Here is a 20,625-nt window from a genome sequence, read left to right as displayed (position 1 = left end):
CATATGGTATTAACAGCCAACTTTCTAGGAAATGGTCCCTGGTAGGATTTTAATTCAATCAGGCACTGGGCTTCAGCTGGCTCCCAGGGGAGTGGCTAGACTAGGGATGTGGAGGGGAATCACATTAGACCAATGAAGAGGAAACCTCACATGGGAGTCTTAAGAATGGCAGCTATCCTGGTGACTTAGGTGGCTGTCCTGTGCCCAAGAGAGAAAACTTTGTATAAGGACAAGAATAAAGAGAGGGCATCAAGTTTCTGGGTCTCATTAACATTCCAGCCAGTGTACTAACTTCCATCCAAAAGGCAGACTTTCTCCTCCCAATAGAGTAGCCACAGGCTAAAGGATTGCAGCAGGAGCAATTGACATGAAAGTGTTCCGATGAGACCATACTTCTTGAAAAGCCCCTGAAATGAGAGTAAAGGAAGAAAAGAGAAAGTACTCACCAAGTTTGCACTGATTCAGAGTCCAGATGAAAAGACTCGAAGTCTCATATAAAGACACCAAATGGTGACGTTTTGGGGAGATGGTGGGGGTTCAAAGCTGATGGCCAAGAAAGAATTCTTGAAAACATCTTTGGTGCAAAAGGGTGATTTTATTAAAGCATGGGGACAGGACCTGTGGGCAGAAAGAGTTGCACAGGTATTGTGAAGAATGCTGGTTATATACTATGGACTCGGAGGAGGTTAAGTCCAAAGGGAACATTCCAAGTTAATGTTGTTTTTCCCTCTAGCAAAGCATTAATATTGAGACAGTAGGGAGGGAGTTCCTGGACTTTATGCTATTGATGGGATTTCCTTCTTTTTTTTTGGTAAATTGGCAGAGACTCTTACCAGTTTAACCTTTTTTTTGGGGGGGTCCTTTCCTGTTTGGGGGCAGCTAGGAGTGTCGGAGGGATATCACACGTATCCCACATAGGGGGTGGGTGTATGTGCTAGCTTGTACTTTGTTCTCAGCCTGTCTTATGCTCCCTCATCAAGATTACCACTAACTGGAAAATTAACATTTGAGTTTCTTCAGTCATTGTAAAATGATAGCTTGTAATGTAAAATGGTAGCTTCAGAACAAACAAGCAACCATGGAAAATAAATGTGTAGGTAGAAAGAGTTATGAGTCCCCAGGAAAATAAATATGAGACATAGCTTTCATGACGCAAGAGAAGTCATTTTAGACTTCCAGCTATTTTCCACGATTTATGTCATACTGGCAGTTTTTGCCTGAGCACACTTCTTGTAGAACTTCCTAGGAGGTGTTAGAACAAAGAAATGCAAAATCCTCAGTAGTTAAGGATTTTAAGTGAACAAAGGGAATGCAAAAACTAACAGTCTCTACTTGGCCAGGAAATAGCTTGAACATATCAGAGGCAATAAATCAGTGGCAAAACTCCCAGTGCTGTTCAAGAGTAAAGATTGACCTAACACATGTTCTAGAGTTATTTTTGGAGGATTGAAATCATACCTTATAGGGATAATGGGGTTAAAACTGCCATGAGCAAGATTCTAATTGACACCCCCTCCTTCCTCACAAATATATTAACTTCAACCTTTAGAGGCAAGCAACAGGAAGAGCTCCAGTGGCCTAGACCAGTTTGAGCTGGACTGATTCACACCTACGCAAATGGACAACAGAGTGTCTTGACAATTACCTTTACCTCATTATAATGTTTAAAATCTCCATCTCTCACAAAATCAACATACAGAAATTGGTTGCATTTTTATACACCAATAGTGAAACAACAGAAAGAGAAATCAAGAAACTGATCCCATTCACAACTGCACAAAAAACCATAAAATACCTAGGAATAAGCCTAGACAAAGATATAGGGGATCTGTATGATAAAAACTATAGAAAACTTATGAAGAAAATTGAAGAAGACACAATGGAAAAACATTCCATGCCCGTGGATTGGAAGAATGNGGGGAGGAGAAGGGGAAAAATAGTTGGGGAGAGGGAGAGAGGCAAATCATGAAGACTCTTGAAAGCTTAGAACAAACTAGAGGCTGATGGAGGTGGGAGAGAGGGGAAAGGGGTGATGGGCATGGAGGAGGGCACTTGTGGGTATGAGCACTGGGTGTTGTATGGAAACCAACTTGACAATAAACTATTTAAGAAAAAAATAAAAAGTAAAAAAATCTCCACCTCTCCACCCAAGGAGGAGCATACTGCTCTTTAACATAACATATGATGTGTGTATAAGCATGTTTCCTTAAAAGGCATGCATCATTTTATGTTGACATCTACATATCATGACAAAGCTTCAGTTTTTGAATATTCATCCTAACCGTGAATAAAAGGAACCCACTCACCCCTGCTGTAGGAGTTATGGCTTTGCAAATTATTTCTTTTGATCTCCTTATTTGCTGCAAATAAAGTTTCCTTTGTGTGACAACTCCATATGGTGTAGTCTCTATCTGTAACTCACCAAGGAGAAAACTCATGTTAGTTCAGTTATACTTTTTCCTGAAGCATATATGAGTTCTTGTGAATAGTTTCTATTTTTTCCTATATCCTTCAGTGTTGGTGAGGAACATGGGCATCTTCTAAGGAAATTCTTTTAAAAAGTTTCAAAGGCATACTATCTCCTAATCTGAGACTTGTAAAGCTTTCATGTGCCTAGCTAACAGATCTGCTGAGAGTCATGAGTATGGGAGAGAGAGAGAGACTCGGAACTGGGATACAGCGCTAGATGATTTGTTGAATAATTAAACATATCCAGTACAATTTAAAAATTACTAAATTATATTTTTGTTAGTAATCTATGTGCAATTATATCTAATTAGGATTATTACTAGAGAGCAGCAGAACATAGTTATTTTTTTGTCCTTGGGAAACTTGAAACCATGAAATCCCAATGTTTGCCTCTACACACTAATTCTGGATCTCAGTATACCGCGGTAGGCCCAGGTCAGACCCTCCCCTCCCTCGTTTTCTCCTTCTAACAAAGCCTAAATTGCCAAAACAACAAAGCCTAAATTGCCGAAAAACATCTCTTAGCTTCCCTTAGCTTGTATTGGCTGTCTCTCCTGAAAACTGATCAAGTCATTTACTTATTGTAGACTGAGCATGAAGAATAGTGTTTAAACAGTAAAATTCCCAAGTGGCTGTAGTGGGTGGATGGGCAGAGGAAGGTTACTTTCGGTCAAATTCTTTCTCATAATTCCTGAGTGTGATTTGCATGTGACTACAGCTGGCTCTAAAGTAACATGTGGGTTTGGCATTAGGGAGTTCCCTGTAGAATTATCTAGCTTGCTGGGTTTTTTTTTCATACAAAAAGTGCAAAGGCCAGCAAAAGGCCCCACCAAAATAAATAACTGGTATCAGCTGAAGCCTGTTCTATACACTCCATAAAGACAATGGTTCTCAAACGTTACTGTATATAATTAACTGGGAGATTTGACAAATGCAAGTGCCCAGCCATACCCTCTATGAACTAAATCAAAATCTCTAAGGATAGGACACAAGTGTCTTTATTTTTAGATAAAAATGTGTGATATCCATGTGTAGCCAAGTCTAATAACCATTGTCCTAACAGGGCTTCCAGGAATGATGATACTGAATTAAAAACATAGGAATTAAGAAATAGAGCCAGCTTCTTCCCCAATTCAGAGAGAAATCATAAATGAGAAAACGAAACCTTCAGCACAGATTACAAGTATAACCATATTATTAGACACAGGTATCTTTGAGTCATAGACATGAACCCCGCCTCCTCTAGCTACAGGGACAATCAGAAAGGTCAAAGATCTCTAGCTTCCTAGGCTGTTCTGGATTGTCCAGAAAATCAATCAACAGTCAGTCAATTCAGTTGTGAGGGATTATAGCCATAGGATGCTAGTTTTTGTTTTGCTGAATGCAAAGATAGGAAATGCTCCTCGAGCCCTCTACAGACAAGTAATAAACTGATAAAAATACATGAGATAGAAGGCTCCTGCAGAGACCCTAACACCACAAGTGCTCACTTGAGAAGGCTGTCAGGGTTAAAGGAGGTTAAAGAAGGGACAGGAAGAGCCATTGAGGACTTCATGGGAAAGGGCCTGAGCTAAATTGGCATACCTCAGTGAAGCAAGGGGCCGTCCTGGACCTGGTCTATTGTTGATGTCCTGGCCTTCTGATGAGTGGAGGGTATAATACAGATTATTCCAGCAAACATTTGTGGAGCACCTCATATGTGCCAGGCATTTTTCTGTTGCCTGAGGACACAAAGCAAAATAGATACACTCCCCTCTTTGCCTTCAAGAACCTTAGAATCTGAATCCACCCCACACGTATAATTCTATTGCCCTTGGTTTGAAATACTCAAACACTCCCTGCAATTGGCTAAACAGTCACCCCACAATACATGTTTACCCAGAACCTAAGCATATAACATTATTTGGAGGAAGGGTCTTTGATAATGTATTTCAGCTAAGGATCTTGAGATTTTCTTGGCTTAGAGTGGGTCTTAAATCTAAAGACAAATAATCTTATCAGAGACAAAAAAATAGAAATCGATATAGACACAGAAAGAAAGCCCCTATGAAAAGGGAGAGAGAGATTGAAGTGATATATCTGCAATCCAAGAAACACTAAGGATTAGAAGTTAAAAGGTATGAAATCGGTTGTTCCTCAGACCCTCCAGAAGGAGTCAACTCTAAGGTCATCTTCTAGTCTCCAAAACAGTGAAAGAATACATTTCTCTTGTTTTAAGCTACCTAGTTTTTTCCTGGCAATTTGTTATACGGTCCTAGTTAACGAATACATTCTCCTAATGGTCTTCCTTCTTCTGTACTTGTCCCCCTTAGCAATGAGAGTAATCCTTTGGAACTCAAGTCATTATATCATTGCTTTAGTTAAAGCTTTCCAGTGGTTCTCATCTTACTCAGAGCAAAAGTCAGTGTCCTTTCAAGAAACATCAAAGCCCTTGCCATTGGGGGGTGATGGTCTAGCCTCAGTTACCTTTCCAGCCACATTGCTTAACCAACCTTCTCGTGACTACTTTCTCCAACACTGAGCTCTAGACACACTGAAATGTTTCTGGAATTTTTTTCTCATGTGCCCAGAATGCTCTTCTTTCCTAGATATTCTGCTGATTCATTTTCTTTCTTCTCTCAAGTCTCAAATAGTACAGTATTAAAAGAGGCCTTTCCAGAACACCCATCTAAAATAGTGTAACTCTTCTCTCTTAACTTTAGTCTGCATTTGACATTATATACACATATAAATAAGTATGAATATAGATATAGATATAGATATAGATTACTTGTATACAATGTAACTTTCCCAATAAAATGAAATCTCCTTATAAATAGGGATTTTGTTTTGCTTGCTGCTGCATCCCTGTTGCCTGCTTCTGAAATATCATATCCTTGTGATTTTGTCTGTCTTTTGACACATCATAATTATTTTGCATTAAGGATATTTCTTCATATGTCTTATCCCCTCTAGCGAAATGTAAACTTCTTAAAGTTAGGAACTCTCTTTCAGTCATACCTACCTCAACTTCTCTCTCTGCCCATCCTAAGACAACACTTAATAAATAGTTAATGCTCAAAAGATACTAGTTGGTTAGACCATGATTTTTATAAAGAGACTTTTTTCCCTGATGTGTGTTCTTAAGTATAAAAACTATATAAATTAAAATTTGAATTTCTTGTTTTCTTAAGAGTTTCAAAAATTAACTCTTCTAAAGAATCTTGGTCTTTTATTAATTCATTTTGGGAAGAAAACAATTCTATAAAAGGTTATAATCCAAATTATTCTTTTAGTGGGAAGTGGTCTTGTTCTCTTTGATATTTTTTAAATGTAAACAACACATCTAGTACTTGGCATATTCGATTTTGCTCCTTTAAAAATGCCAGGTATACATATGCTTTCACTTATAGGAGGATTAGGAGAAACTTAACAGAGAACATTGGGGGAGGAGAAGGGGAAAAATAGTTGGGGAGAGGGAGAGAGGCAAACCATAAGAGCCTCTTGAATATTGAGCACAAACTGAGGGCTGATGGGGATAGAGGAGAGGGGAAGGGGGGTGATGGGCATGGAGGAGGCACTGGTTGGGATGAACACTGGGTATTATATGGAAGCTAACTTGACAATAAACTATGAAAGAAAAAAATGCCAGGTATAATATAGATTACATATTGAAAAGACTATAAAAGCTCATTAATTTGAACTGCCCTGATTCTGAGGCTAAATTATCTTATCTAAGTATATAAAGAAAATATTTTTAGTATTTTAACTAACATCTCTGGGAAGTCTTTTAAACCATTTACTTACTTCTCTAAGATAACTATTTCTAAGTATCATACTTATAACTTCTTTGGATCAATTTTTCAAAAATAAATGAGCATTCTAACTAAAAGTATTTTTATTTATTCACTAATCTAAGACTCTAAAAGGTTTTTGGGGGTTTTTTTTGGTTTTTGTTTTTTTTACATGTTTTATTTATTTCTAGGAGAGAGAGAGAGACAGCGTGAGCAGGGGAGGGTCAGAGAGAGAGGGAGTCACAGACTGAAACAGGCTCCAGGCTCTGAGCTGGCAGTCAGCACACAGCCCGACGCGGGGCTCGAACCCACGAACCGCGAGATCATGACCTAAGCGAAAGTCGGACGCTTAACCGACTAAGCCACCCAGGCTCCCCGACCCTAAAAGTTTTTTAAAAGCCGGACTCTTGTCTGCCAAAATAAACGTGTCAGCAGGGCAAAGACTTGATCGGGGGCATGGGCTCTCAGAATGATTTGTCCAAGGAAAAATTTCTTATGGGCATAAAGAGTCTATAAGTTAGTAATAAAACTTAAAAGCTTAAATAAACTTTATTTCAACAACTTTGCCTAAGTCTATATGAGTTTAGAGACAAGAAGAGTCTGATTGGATTCACCCACCTTTCTTTTTCTTAGCTTGAAATGACTATAATTTGATTTAATTTTTATTTGAGAAGAAACAGCCTATAAAACAATGTTCTTGACTTTTTTTCCTGTGTTTAAATAATATACTGAAAAGAATGCTGGACTAGAAATCAGGAGACTTGGCTCCAGATTCCTCTCTGTCCTATATGCCTTTGGACAAGTAATTTCATTTCCTTTGGGACTCAGTTTCTTCATTTGTAAAATTAGGGATTTGGACCAGTTGAGATCTCCAACAGTTATAATGTTCTATGATTTTATGTAATTACCCATGCTATTATTTTGGAAATTTGACTTCCTATCATATTTGAGTCCCTTGAAGGTTTGTCTTTTAGGCTTAAGTTTCCACTGTTTCCTTCAAAACTCAGGTTTAGATTAATCTCTGGATATATCATGGAACATTTCAAGATGTCATATTAATCCAAAGATCTGTAATATGTAGGTAAACCTTAATTCAAAGTAGATAATAAGAAGATACCCAAGATAGCATTTTAAAATTTGATTTTAAGCCAGAAAAATGACCTCTTGAGCATCTAATCTAATTCTACTGAAATTATTAAAGGTTTTATTTCAAATATCTATAAATTTGTTATTAAACAGATAAATAAAGAGGAGGGGAGAGATAGAGGGAGAGAATGTTGAACTTTAAGTCCTGTGCTCACAGAAAGCAGTAATGTTGAGACATTTTTCTGCGTTGTGAGAAACAGCCAGCCACAAATGTCAATGCTGTTCTTACATATGCCCCTATCTCTTTCTTCATTACTCTAAGACTCACAGTAGACTTTCTTGTTTACCTACCCCTATAAAACTCCAGACCCTCTTCTATTCCTTTGAAACATTTCTCATTAATGAATGTTTTGTCTACTGTTATACCCTAAATAAAATTATCTACTTCGTTGCCTGCTGTCTTTTGTGTTTGACTATAGATAGCAGGGAGTGCTAAGCACTATGATAAAATGGGACACATGATGCTATTCTAGTTTAGGTGGTCAAGAAAGGTCTCTGTGAGGGGGTGACATGTAAACTTAGACCTAAATAATAGAAGAGAGCAAGCCATCGACAGAGCAAGGGGACGAGTCCTCTAGGTGGAGTGTGGGAGCAGCTGGTGCAAATATCCTAATGAGGGAACAAGCGTGGTGTTTTCCAGAAGTGTTGAACTAGAGAGTGGAGTAGGGTTAGAGCACAGTCCAGTGGTACTAGAAGAGAATGAGCAAAAAGAAGTAGGGAAATGATCATGAAGGTTTTGTAGTACATTGTAAGATATCAGATTTTATTCAAAATACAATGTAAAGCACGGAGGTATTTAAACAGAGGAATAACATGATCTGATTTACCTTTCTAAAACGACAATTTTGACTGTTACATGTAAAGTGAATTTTATATGACAAGAGTAAAAGTGGAAAATTTGTAGGCCATTGCAATTGTTGAATCAAGAGCTGATAGCATCCTCGTAGTTGAGGCTATGGGAAAAAATAAATGAACACATTTAAGGTATGTTTAAAGGTAGAGTTAATAGACCTTGCTACTGGGTCAGATGTGTAGTGGAGGATAAGAAACAAAGAGGAATTAAGAATGACTNGACAACTGGATAGACACTGGTACAGGTGGGGTCCAAGAGTCTTCTGGGAGGAAATTAAGATTTATACTTAAATTCAGATGTTAGGGAGAGTCTTCTGGTGTACATTATAGACTTGCTAATAAAGTCACGTGAGAATTCAAGATAAATGAAAAATAAAAGAAACGTGGTTGTGTTTATCCTCTAAATTGGCCAAGCAAGCCATGTAGGTTAAAATGCATTTATTGAAAATAAATGTGTCAGGTACTTATGTGCTAGTGCTTCCAGGAGTCTGTTCTTGATCATTTACTTTCTTATTTATTTTTTATTTTCTTTTCCTGATAAATAGGATTTTNTCTTGTTAGTTTTAAGGACCTGTTATGCTCTCTGCACCTATGAGCGGTGCTGTCTCCAAGAAGACTCTTTGACTATCCAGGGCCTATCCTTTCAGTGAGTGTTTTTTGAATGGTATATCTTGGTCTCTCTTGTTGGGANGAATATGGTTGAATAGGTTAGAGAAGGATGCTGGTATTATCCAGAGAAACTATATAGTCTCATTACTCCCGAGAGAAAGTGATGAAAATGTCGGTAGGCGTAGAATTTACATCTACAGAATGGACTCGTTGTGATTGTTTAAGCAAGCCGGCGACCAGAGTTAATCAGGTCAGTGTTTTGGGGAAAAAAGAAAGAAAAGAGAAAAAAAAAAAGGGGGTGGGGGCAGGAGGGCAGCTCTCAAGCAGGGATGGGCATAGTGTGATCCAATGCGTCAGGCGGGAGCTCTGCCTTGGCGGTGGTGGGGAGGAGAGTGACAGTGCTCCAGTCCCTTCTTGAACCAAGCGCNGGCGGCAGGCGCGCCGCTACCCTAGAAGTGCAGCCGCCAGGAGCCAGCACAAAGGAGCAGTCTGTGCGCTGAGCCCCTCCGGGACCAGTTGGCGCGAGGGGACCTGGCGTGCAGGTATTTGGCGCGCAGGATCTTTCTATGCCCCGAGCGGAGGTTTTTCTGTTTTGGATTCTCTTTTTCCCCTCACTCCCCGCAGAGGGGGATCGCCTCCGACCCTGGAGTCTCTGATCCCCGCCCAATTTATCTTCCCCAGTTCGCACTCACGTTAGGCTTTCTCAGTGGATTCTGCGTCCTTTTTCTCCCAATCTCTCAGGTTTCGTAAGGTTTCCGATGGCTTTAGATGTTTTCTGTGTGAGGTTGGGCGCGAGTGCAAGTAAGGAGCTCCTTCTCCGCCATCTTGCCTCCATTCCGATCATTTACTTTTTTAATTTTAACTTTTTATGCAGTCTCTGGGTGATCTCATCAATTTTCCTGTCTTTATTTAACACATATATGCTAAATTCAATTGAAATCTTTATCTATAGTCAATGACCTTCCTCTGTGTTGTGTATGTGTGCACGTGTGCTCATGCACATGCATGCAGAAGCCCATACAACTATCTACTAAATATCTACTGAATGTCCTAGGGGCCTGTGAAATTAAACAGGACACACACATACACAAATACATTATCTTCTCTTGAAATATTCTGTTGTTTTTTATTCTGTCTTTGATAATTCAGTGAATGGTATGAAAGCCAAGCCATTCATTCAGTCAGAAACTTGATTATCACTCTGGATATCTCTTTATCTTATACTCATCCATATCTAACTGTGTTCCATTTATATGACCTTCATCACGTCATTCATATTTCTTCATACCGTTTTCTGTGACTTCAGATTGTAGAGGAGAAGAAAAATCTTTATTGTGTTAGGTTTTCTAGCAGGACAACAGAGAGATTAACGGAAGAAGAGGTATATACATTGATTTTATGTGAAAAGTTTTATGTGGCACTGGGTGGGACAAGGAGGTCATCATTGAAAGAAGAGAAAACTTCCAAAGAAATGGCTAATCTTTGGAACATTTGAACATTTGAATAAAGTAGGATAAATTTATATAGAGAACTAAAAGGACAAAAGAAAGGAACTTTGAGCTTATAAGAATAGTAAATTGCAGAAAGGCAAATAATTGGGAAACTAATTGTAGATAAGAAGTAGTTAGTAGGGTGCCTGGGTGGCTCAGTCAGTTAAGTGTCAGTTAAGTGTTTGACTCAGGTCATGATCTCACAATTCGTGGGTTCAAGCCCCACATCCAGCTCTGTGCTGACAACTCAAGAGCCTGGAGCCTGCTTCAGATTCTGTGTTTCCCTGTCTCTGCCCTCCCCTGCTCTCTCTCTCTTTCTCTCTCTTCTCTCTCTCAAAAATAAACATTAACAAAATTTAAATTAAGACCCCACCCTTATAACTCCATGTAACCTTTTAAAAAAAAAAGTAGTATGGTTTGTTTGTGTAGACTCTCAGTGCTATCTCATCTCTGGTGATAAAATTGTTATTCTTTTCCTGGTACAGGTAGGGGTTGGGGGGACATCTTCACACGGAGACTTTATTATCTTGTTTCCAGGTAGATCATAAGAAGGCAGAGAGGTCATCCTGGGCCCATTTTCTCAATTGCCTGGAGCTCAAAATAATCCTTATGCCACAGTGGCATATTTTTGAATGGCATGTTCTGATCTCCTACAAGATCATGTAATCGTTATTCCACAATGGAAATATAACGACAGTAATGTAACTAGCTTCCCACACTCTAATACTTCAACCCATTCTCTATACCATAACCAGTTTAATATATCTAACACAAAATTATGATCATGCTACACTCTTGATTAAAACGCTTTAATGGAATCTCCTTGCCCACAAGATCAAGTCAAAACTCTGTTATATAAGGTCTTCTGTGATTTAGGTACTGCTTCATTCTCCCTCCTCATTCTATACTACCATAACTCTACAATTATGCCATCTCAAACTCTTTCCAGTTTCTCCAAAGGCATCCTGCTACTTTGATTCTCCTGCCTGGAAATTCCTGAGTCTTTACCCACCATTGAGCTGGTAAGTACCCGCTCATCTTTCAAGATGCAGCCGAAGTATTGCCTTCTTAACAAAATCCTTTCTGTTCACTGCCCATTGAATATTCTACCCATTCTTTTATTTTTTTTATTTTTTTTATTTTTTTAATGTTTTATTTATTTCTAGGAGAGAGAGAGACACACACACAGCGTGAGCAGGGGAGGGTCAGAGAGAGAGGGAGTCACAGACTGAAGCAGGCTCCAGGCTCTGAGCTGGCAGTCAGCACAGAGCCCGACGCGGGGCTCGAACCCACGAACCAGGAGATCATGACCTAAGCGAAAGTCGGACGCTTAACCGACTAAACCACCCAGGCGCCCCAGCCATTCTTTTATTTTTTTAATGGAATTCATTTTTTAAAATTTTCTTTTGAGAGAGAGAGTGTGTATGCATGTGAGCATGAGTGAGAGAGGGATAGAGAGAGAGAGAGAATCTGACGCAGGTACCACACACAGTGCAGAGCCCAGTGAGGGGTTGATCTCATGACTGTGATATCATGACCTGACCCCAAATCAAGTCAGATGCTTAACTGATTGAGCCACCCAGGTGCTCCTTTACCCCTTCCTTTATACTCCAACTCTATTTTTCACATACTTTAACTACAGCACTGCATATATCATTGCCCTTATTTAAAAGTATATCTTCCTCACTAGACTATGTGCCCTTTGAAGGCAGGGCGAATATCTTAATTATATTTATATCTTGAACACATAGCTCAGTGCCTATTATGTAATAGTAGTTAGTAGAGTTTTAGTAAATGACTCAGTGAGGAAGTTAATGAAAAGAATATCTAAATTGAAACTAGAGATCAAAAACAAGGATTCAATAGAGGTAGTCATTTACTTCACAAAGACAAATCAGATAATTGACGTGAAGCCTAGAGAGAGAAAGATCATGGGAGAGATATCTTCAAAGAAATAATGCAAAAAACTTTGTAGCTTTGTCAAAGATTCAGGAGTGTTCATGCAAAGGGGTACATGTACCCCAATGTTCATAGCAGCACTCTCAACAATAGCCAAAACATGGAAAGAGCCTAAGTGTCCATCAACCGACGAATGGATCAAGAAGATGTGGTTTATCTATACAATGGAATACTACACGGCAATGAGAAAGAATGAAACTGGCCACATGTAGCAACATGGATGGCACTCGAGGGTGTTATGCTGAGCAAAATAAATCAGGCAGAGAAGGACAGCTACCATATGTTTGCACATATAGGAGGATTAGGAGGAACTTAACGGAGGACCATGGGGGAGAAGAAGGGGAAAAATAGGGAGAGTGAGGGAGACAAACCATGAGAGACTCTAGAATGCTGAGAACAAACTGGGGGCTGATGGAGGTAGGGGAGAGGGGAAGAGGGTGATGGGCATGGAGGAGGGCACTTTTTGGGATGAGCACTGCGTGTTATATGGAAACCAACTTGACAATAAACTATTAAAAAAAACTTTGTAGCTGAAGGGAAGCATAAGACTTCAAATTAAAATAGCCTATTATATGCCAAGTAAAATAAAGGAAAGAGCTCACTCTAAAGCATCACTGAAAAAATTCCAAACCTAATGAATCCAAAGACAATAAAAGGCCATCCATTTAACAATTTATATCATTAATTGTCTACCCAGAATTCATAACTCCCTGCATTTTCCTAAGGGAAGCCTGATACTCAGTTTTCTAGACTTCCACTTAGTTAATATGATTTAGAAGAGTATGGCTGTATTTCCAGTATCAGGAACAGACCCTTATTGGCATATGCCAATCAGAGTAAACCTCTTTATGAGTGACAAGTTCAAGAATGGTCATGCAGAGCAATAATCCATGCCACTAAGGCAGTAGGAAAAGTTTGCATGGGTGGTTTGGAAACATTCCTTATTCTTCTGGAAAAACTTCTGGCAGTTACTCTCTATTTTAACTGAATAAGGAAGTAAACACCTCCAAGTGAAAGTAGCTACTCTATATCCATGAAAACAAAAACAAAAACAGATCCTTGAAAAGACATCTTACTTTGGATTTTCAGTTATTTAGGTCAGTTTTAGTTGTGTTTTTTGTTCTTTGAGGCTGAAAGCACTGAATAGGTATATCCATAACAATATAAAAATCAGACTGAATCAATAGAGAGAAAAGGTAAGGACAAGGAGGTGTTTAGAAGGCATAGGTTTCTTCTACTAATGATAAAAAAATGGATAATCAAACTTTAGGGAAGTTAAAATTGCACAGAAAGGTATGGTTTAAATAAAAAAGGGTATTAATAGATGGCATAATTTTGATCACTGTTGGGTTAGAAGGAAGTATAATTGATTTAAATTTAATTTAAGCTAAGTTTTAGGCAATTATTTAAGTAACAATAGATAACTGATACCTATTTTATTACTGGAAGATGACATAGTGCATACCTAAAGAGTGGGCATAGCTTCAGAACTAAGCAGTGGGTCGAAGTTGCAACGACTTTAAAAACAATGTTAGTGAAAACCTAAAGAGCCATGAAGTGACTTTTAGTAGATCCTGGATAGCCTTTGAGGAGGCTGCTGGTGAGAGCCTAAAGGGAACGAATGTTACTGAAAACTGAGAAATAGGAATCTTTGTTATATAGTGACAGAAAGTAACAATATTGCTGCTTGAATTAATATGGAAAACAAAAAATGTCCCTAATGAACTGAGTGATCTAATGAAGATTTCCAGACACGGGGTTCCTTCTTCCTACAGTTTATATTGAAATATAAGAGGAAAAAGATAAGCTAGGAAAAGAAGTTTTATACAGAAAGAAGCCAAAACTTGATGATATCAGGTTTTGAAATTTTCCAACCTCCTGAGGTAAAAAACAATGCTAAATTAAGATACGGCTTCTAGGAAAACATTACAATCCTGGGCACTGTCAGAAAAACAGTTTCTAAAGGTATAGCCAAGTGTTTGGCTATAAAATCCAGTTAACATCCCAGAAAGATCAGTGATGATACTTCAAGCAATAGAGCTTTCTAAGAAGCTTAAGGGTGTTGTCTCTCAACAGTGTTAGCTGAAAATCAAGATGAAGAACTTATCATAAAGAAACCCCAATGTGTGCATATCTTCTGCTCAATGGAGTGAATCCCCAAAAATAAATTATTCCAGAAGAAATATTGCTAGCTTGGATTGAAAGGGAAAAAAAAAAAACCATATGGGGAAAACAAGGACTGGAATCACCAACTTACAGGCAGGAAGTAAGTAAAGAGATTATTCAGCTAGAAACACAGACAATCTTTTATGGAAAATATAGGATAATCCAGAGGATGGCTACAGTAAATCAGAAAGCAGAGCCACAATCATAGAGAATTATTCCAGAAGAAGAGTAGGACCAAATCAAGGAACTTTCAAGGCAAGAAAATTCCAAGTGGATTTCAAAATGTTTTGGACAAATGATCACTTTCACCCCTTTTTGAATGAGTTTATTGTGATTATTCTATGTCTGTTCCACCATTGTACATTGGCTATGTGGAGTAGACAATTTGTCTCTAGTTTTCCAGGTCTTCAGATTAACAGGAATTGGCTCTGGGACCTACACTCAAGTACCCACATCTACACCTACACCTAATTTAAGTGGCAAGATTCTGAACTTCCAGTAGGTACTCTAAAGGGATAAGGGGTATTTTGTTTTTCTTTTTCCATATAAGAGATGTGAATCTTGGGAGACTGGAGAGAAGACTATTGGAGGCACCTTCCAAAGTGATCCCATTTCTGTTATTCTTGACCTTGTGTAGTCCTCTTCCATATTAAAAAGGGCTGGCCTGTGTAATCAAGAAGATTTGCAGAAATGATGCTGTATGACTTCCAAGGGCCGGCCATAAAACATAAAGAGGAATCCACTTGGTCTTTTCTTGGATCACTTACTCTGGGAGAACCTAATGTCTTGTAGTTAAGACAATTACATAGCCCTATGAAGAAGTCCACATGGCAAAGAAAAAAGGTCTCCTGCAAACAGCATCAACTCACCATCCATGTGAATGAGCTATTTTGGAAGCAGATTCTCAAAGCCCTGGTCAAGTCTTCAGATAACTGTAGTTTCAGTTGACATCTTGACTACAATCACATGAACCAGAACCACCCAGATAATTTGCTCACCAAGTCCTGACCCACACAAACTGTGTGAGACAATAAATGTTTATTGCTATTTTAAGTCACTAAGTTTTAGTGTAATTTGTTGCACAGCAATAAACAACTAATACAAACAATAACAAATAATAAGATTAACAAAGGTAATCAGTAAAAAGACTAAATAAAATGGAGCAATGATCCTGGGAGCATAGAGGGGGCTAAAGAAGTGTGTATAAATGAACAAAACCTTCATCTGCCAAAATAAAAAGTCAATTGATAATGTCTATAACTTATAAACAAAGAAATAGCTGAGTAAAGGTATTGTTTAGAAATTTGAAGATATAATTATTTTTAAAAAAGGAACTAAAAGGGGCACCTGGGTGGCTTAGTTGGTTGAGCAGCCAACTTCGGCTCAGGTCATGACCTCACGGTTTGTGGGTTTGAGTCCCGCGTCGGGCTCTGTGCTGATAGCTAGCTCAGAGCCTGGAGCCTGCTTTAGATTCTGTATCTCCCTCTCTCTTTGACCCTCCCCTACTCATACTGTCTCTCTCTCTCTCTCAGAAATAAATAGAAACATTAAAAAAAATTTAAAAAAAGGAACTAAAAATAAAAATGATTCAAAGCGGTTGCCTCTGGGGCAGAGTATTGCCATTTTTCATTATAAGTCCTCTGTTCCATTTGATTTTTAAGCCAAATGCTACATTTTGATTTTGTAGAGATATTTGGGGATTTAAAATGGATTAAAAATTAAATCTAAAATATATATATTTATATATATAAATGTTGACAAATATATCAATGTCAGATATTTTCACATCTCAGTTAATTTATGAGATATTTTATATATTTAGCTTTGTTTTAAACATGAGAAAACTGAACAGGAATATGCCTCAGAACTCTTGTATTCACATATGTCAAAATTGTTCTTCAGTNCAAACCATGAGAGACTCTTGAATGCTGACAAAAACTGAGGACTGATGGATGTGGGGGGGAGGGGGGAATGGGAGGTACAGAAACATTTTTTAAACCAACTAGAAATCTATCTTCCATGTTGTAACTTTAGTAAAGGCAAATGTTTGATGCAAACTCACCTATTAAAAGCAAATGAGTCAGCTATGATCACAAGGAAAAAATTCAACTTTGTACAGAGTGCCTGAGAAATATTTACCACAAAAGAATTAAAAAATGTTGAAGATAAAAGAGTTGGCAAAAGTATACTATGCAATTAAAAACAAAAAGCAGGAGTTATAAGGTTAATAGCAGACCAAATTATTTTCAGAGCCAAAACACTGAGACAAAGATATATTTTCATAATAAGATGAATAATCTAAAATAAAAATCTAATAGTTGTTAATATATCAAATAATATAGAATTTCTATTCCGTATTCTATTCATAGAATATACTATTCACACAGCAAACTCCATAGGAAATTGAAAACTAGACTATAGAAGATTTTAAATCATTTTCTCAACCTATAAATAATCAAATGATCAAAAATTAGGTAATGACATAAAATACCTAAATGAGATGAGGCCATTCTTATTGTTTTCTCTGTAATTTCTCCTTAAAATTGGGAAAGCATCTTCTTGTCAAGTGAAACATTATAAAAATAACTGACCATAAATACTAGGCCACTAATCAAATCTTAATAAATTCCAAAAAGTAGACATGGTACAAACAGCCATGGTTATAGTACAATAAAGTCAATAATGAATAACGTAACTAAAAAGAAAGAAAGAAACAAAACTGACCATAAGGAGGTGAAAACAAAAACTTTCTCACAGAACTCTTTGGCTTAGGAGAAAAATAAAATGCAAATAACAAAATCCTAGAATATAACAATCATAAAAACATTACATATCAGTACTTATAGAATTCAGCTAAAAAGGGGCGCCTGGGTGGCTTAGTCAGTTAGGGGTCCGACTTTCGCTTAGGTCATGATCTCGCGGTTCGTGGGTTCGAGCCCCGCGTCGGGCTCTGTGCTGACTGCCAGCTCAGAGCCTGGAGCCTGCTTCAGTCTGTGACTCCCTCTCTCTCTGACCCTCCCCTGCTCACGCTGTCTCTCTCTCTCTCTCTCTCCTAGAAATAAATAAAACATTAAAAAAAAATTCAGCTAAAAAATGCTTGAGTTTCTAAGCACTCAACTTAATAAATAGTAAATAATGATAAGTGAAACATCTATCCAAGAGATTAGAAAAAATAATAAAATAAGCCTAAGGGACATAGAAATAATAAAACCACAAAAGTAACAAATGAGTGGGAAAACAAAAAATTAATATAACTAATAAATTAACTCAAAATTAGGCCTTTAAAAAAGATTAAATGAGTTAAGATGGCAGAGAAGTAGGGGGACTCTGGGCCTTCCTCGCCCCACAACACAGCTGTATCGAGGTCACATTACTTGAAACACCAGGATATCAACTTGCAGAGTAGCAGAAGGATATCCAAGGTTGGAGGGAGACAGTGTGGCTGGTGGGAGGTGCATGGACATGAACTGGGTGAGAAAAACTGTAGTGCCATGAAAGGATGGAACTCTTTCTGTGGAGAGAAAAAAGAGAGAAAGAGAGAGGGGTTGAGTATGGCACTGAGTTCTCACAAGAGAAAAACCTTTCTAGACCATGGACTGGGGAGTGAGAAGAACTGAGTGTCACAGGTTTTATGCAAACAGTGTTTGGACCTTAAACTCTGAGGTTTGAGAAACGCACAACTTTCTCTGGAGTGGAGCTGTGGCATGTGCTCCTGGGGAGGAGGAGCTGGTCCTGGAATGCATAGAGGTCTGTAGGGATCTTGGGGGCATACTGAGAGAGAGCATTCCCATCCTTGGAATTCTTTTGGAAGAAGGTATTTGTGGGCATTTAATTAAATATTTCTCCATCAGCATATTTTGAAGCCAGTAATCTATTCTATAGTCTCAAACCTTAACAAGCTTTTCAAGTCCCTAAGCACCATAGCTCTAGTGTTTTATGAGCAAAGTAGTCCTCTGGCTGCCTGGTCTCATGGCAGCAATGGGTCAGAGCTGAGGTAAATGCTATCTCAGAGAAGAAGTGCCCTGAAATGCTGGTTTAGGGGATTCTACACACTGTCAGAGGCACAAGTCTTCTTTTCATCAGCAGATGTTCATTCTGTGGTCTTGAAGCCTAACAAAGGGATACAGAATCCTGTGAAATGTCACTGAATTTTGTGAAATTTTTAGTTCAGACAAAAAGAAAATAAATTAACTAACAAAAGTAACATCCTACCAAGTGATGAAGGAAATTGCTGTGAACTTCAGGTTGGTTGCTGACTGACTCAAATCAACTTTGAAGATTTAGGTAATAGTATAAATAGGATAGTGGAATAAATAAATAGGAGGATGAAATCCTAACTACAAAAGAGACCGGCTTGGAATCCTACCATATAAAAACCATAAAAAGGGGTTCAGCAGGTCATTTGATGACTTAATCTCCTTGTAGGTGTTCCAGTTATCTATTGTCATATAACACACTACCCTAAAACTTTGTGGCTAAAAAACCCCCTATTTTTATATTTCACAAATTTATATATAGGTCAGGAATTCAGATGGATTTCCCAGGGATGATTTGATTCCGAAGCACAATATCTAAGACCCCAGTTGGGATGATGTAAATTGTTTTGGGCTGAGAGAGGACAAGCTGGCCTCTGCTTGTAGGCAGTTTGGGCTTTTCTGAGGCAAAAGAAACTGGTTGTCAGATCTTACGTGACATCTGGCTTCCTTCAAAGCGAACATTCAAAGAGATTGAGGGGTGCAAAAAGACTTCATTTCTGTCACATTCTAGTAGTTACAAGAAAGTCACAGATTCTGAAAGGAGGAATTATACAGGGGTGTGGATTGCAGGAGCCATGATTTATAGAGAGAGCCATCTTTGAAGAATGATTACCACACAAGGTTTCTTATCCTGGCTCAAAATCTATGGTTAGAGCTGGCAACCCCAAATTGCCTTGGATCATCAAACCTTTATCCCTGGAAAGGCTTAGAATTGTGTATAGAGAGATACTTAATAAAATATTCTGTGATACTTTAGGGATAAATTTAGGAATCATTTATACATTTGGTGTTACGTTTAAGAGAATTTGTTATATTCATGTATATCTGAAATATTAGCTTTGTGATTCCAATAATGTATTTTTAATAATTTATGTTTGTCTTTTTAGGTGAAAAGGATAAGAAATCAAGTTTGTAAACAATAGTGGAATGTTTAAGGAAGTTTGGGATTCACAATATTTTAAATGTTAATTTATTGAGATTTAGGAGTGGCTAGGTAAAAAAGGTTTTGCTTTTTAGGTTTAGGTTTAGTCCTTCAAAAAAATCAAATATATTTAGACTTATAAAAGTAGTTTAAAATGTTTTTAAAAATATAATTAAGTTGTATATAGGTTGATTATTTAGGATGTAATGTTCAGTATAAACATTTGATAAATGACAATCAAAATCTTTCTTAAAATCATCATTAAAATTCACTGTTTTTTTAAAAGTTTTATTTACTTACTTTGAGAGAGAGAGAGAGAGAGAGGGAGAGAGAAAGAACCCAAGTCGGGGAGGGGCAGAGAGAGAAAAATCGCAAGCAGGCAGCTCAGAGCCTGATGCAGGACTCAATTCCACTAACTGTGAGATCATGACCTGAATGAATTGTTTAACCAACTGAGCCACACAAACACCCTAAAATTCACTGTATTTAAAAATAGATAATGAGAATGAACATAAAGCTTATGTACAACTAGGCTTAAAAAGAACTAGGATTTTTAAATGTTTACATTAATGAATTAAAAGTTAATTTTGTTTAAAGTAGACATAAACAGTCTTTGATGTGCATGAAGCCATCGGTATGTAGGAAGCACCACAAACTGATACTTCTGCTTCCATCTTATGTCTCCCACTCCACTAAATTCAGTGTACTCTGCCCTAGTGTCTTAGAATTAGTAACTCTAGTGCTTAATACCTATTAATCTATTAAGAGCTAAGGTATCACTCTTCTATTTAACATTCTTTGAATACGGAAGCACTCTCAAAGGCAATCAGAAGACATATTTGGGAGACTGTACATTTCCACACAGATCCAGTTTTGGAGGCCTGAGCTTATAAGATTGAGAGAAGAGAGATCTTTTAAAAAATAACATTAACTCCAAATATAAAATTAGTGCAGAAAGAAAGTATATTAAAATTTTAAAAAAC

The sequence above is a fragment of the Crocuta crocuta genome, unplaced genomic scaffold (assembly GCF_008692635.1).
Source record: "Crocuta crocuta isolate KB4526 unplaced genomic scaffold, BGI_CrCroc_1.0 scaffold177, whole genome shotgun sequence".
Lineage (NCBI taxonomy): Eukaryota > Metazoa > Chordata > Mammalia > Carnivora > Hyaenidae > Crocuta > Crocuta crocuta.
This window is presented reverse-complemented; position numbering follows the sequence as displayed.